Raw genomic sequence first — 2,595 nt, 5'->3', positions numbered from 1 at the left:
TCTGCATTTGAGTCCTCACTCCTTTTCCTTTGTACTAACTGTTGAATAATAATACTGAACACACTTGTAACAAGAAATCTTTCTGTTTAATATATAGCAAATAAAATCTAAACTATTTTGAGCAAGGTTTATTAGTTGTATTAAGTTACTTATATGGACAAAGTTTTGAAGAATTTGGTAAATGTTACATTATTTTGAGTGCAGTTTTCCTGTCTATGATGGGGTTTGTTTTGGGAATATAAAGGTGTTTGGATCACTGCTTCAGGTCTGCTGTCATAAATGTCATACAATCAACACTTGTGAGTTTATGTCTGTGTGTTTGTGATGAAAAACCTCACCTCAGAGTTTCGATGTATGTGACTCCTCCCACTGAGCACATTCCTGTCGTAATTATAAATTTCCCTTCATAAAACCTCCATGTTGACGTTACTCATTGACTCTAGTCAATGTAATGTATAAATCTAGTTTGTCCATATAAAACTAGCTAAAGATTCCAGATAAAGTCAAAGCACATGAGCTAAATATAGGATTTACAGATTATTAGATATTTCTGTAGTACACAAAAAGAAAATGAACATTTGTAATTAAACAGTACATTTATTTTACGTAGAAATGTGTTACATGTGAACTGAAGATTCAGATGCTTGTTAATTTTTACATACTCTATGTCTACTCTATGTCAACTGTCAATTTTTAGTTTACATGTAACACATTACTACAAATAAATTACTTTATAAATAGAAATGGGCGAAGCGGAGCTGCAGCGGTGGAGCCAGTGAGACTAAGGACCAAGGTGTAGCCGGAGGGAAGGCTGAGCCCGACGGAGCCGAAGGCACAGCTGAAGGCCTGGAAGTCCGTGGCTCAGGCAGAGCGACATCTGACCAAGATGGAGCTGGAGGGACGAGGGAGCCGGTGGAGCCATAAGGACTACAGACCCAGATGAAGCCGAGGGAGGGAGGTGCCAAGGTTGAGTCGACTGGTTGACAAGGCAAGCCATGAGATCCCCTTGCCAAAGCAGAACTGGAGATCTTGAAGACCCGAGGCAGATCCACACAGCCGGGTGGAGCAGGGTTCTAAATGAACTTTTTTTATCACCAGCCAATGTGGCTGGTAACTTTCTAAAGTTACCAGCCAATCAGAATATCCACTAGCCAATTTTTTTGCGGTGAAAATAAGAGAAATTATGAGTGCCACTGAATGCATTTGATTATTTTATTAGAATTGCTGGCATGAAAAACACAAAGTACAATACAAAAAAATATACACAGAAAGTGCAAACATTTAATTTCAAGTTTGGGATATATCTATCTATCATTTGAATACCATGTCTTCAATGCTCTTCTTCTTCTTCTTCTTCAGAGGTGCCATCAGAATCTGAGCCACCCTCTGTTCCTTTTGTTCCATGTTTGCGCACAAAGTCAGGCCTGCGTGAGCGCAAACTGTCAGCATGCCAGATGTCAATGGCTTTGGTTGGGTCAAAGTCTTTGATGTCAGGTGAGCACAACTGGGTTTTAAGGAGGTCAGAGAGGGTCTCACCTTTTAGGCGTGAACGCCAGTCACTCTTTACCTGCTTCATAGCACTGAACCCTCTTTCACAGTCAGCTGTAGTTGCAGGGATGGTGAGGAGAGCATCAAAAAGATCAAGGACATCAGGACACCGATGGCGCAGCATTCTGTTCACAGTAGGCCAGGTCTTCTCAAAGGTTCCTGTAGCAGGGTGAGACAGACAATATGCATTATGCATTTGCAAACAATTATACATTTTCAAATGCAACTTTAGTTATTAAAAGATGGCATTCAAATTGGGATTGTGCCTTTAACAAAATGTTAATTACTCTGATTCCTGATAAACAAAATAAAACTGTCTTACAATATTAGACTTTTCTATAGAGCTTGGGAACTTTTCAAGCACTTGTTTAAAAATGCTACTGATATGGTACATCAGTATGAATTTTTTTCCTCAAACATCATTCTCCAAGTACCTTGGCTGAATCCTGCTGTGTACAGTTCAGACTTGAGAATTGTCCATTGATCAGGGATCAACTCCACATCTACTCCAGCAGACAGTAAAAGAGGTCGGAAGTGACTGATGAGTTTGTTTACCTCTTCATCACCAAAATCTGAGAACAATGGGGAAAACATTAATATAAAGTTAAGCAGTTGTCTTAAAACATAAAATGCGTAAAGATTTGTTCATTACATTTGAATTGCTAACCTGAACTCGTGTCTGCCTCTGGCCAGCACTGGAAACTGGTCAGCTGCATAGCCTGCAGGACACCACTGTTCACATCACTAAATCTAACAGTGATGCACCGGCACAGAGAATCGATTAGCTCATTCTTTGCCTTGTCATGCTGGTCGGCATCAGTAGGCTTCAGGAGGACTCCCTCATAGGTGTCTGTGTCCAGCACTGCTCTCAGCTTAGGCCCAGGTCTATAGTTGTGCAGAGATGGATGGATGAGCATCTTTTTAATTATTTTTTATTTATACTGAGATGAAAACACACCAACACAACCTAAAATCAAATCATAAATTGTAGGATATATAATACATACCTTGACTTGTACTTTTCTATGACAGCCTGAGTGGAGGAAA

Source organism: Gobio gobio (assembly GCF_949357685.1).
Source record: "Gobio gobio genome assembly, chromosome: 21".
NCBI lineage: Eukaryota > Metazoa > Chordata > Actinopteri > Cypriniformes > Gobionidae > Gobio > Gobio gobio.
The sequence above is the reverse complement of the archived record's forward strand: the minus strand, read 5'-3'. Positions refer to the sequence as shown.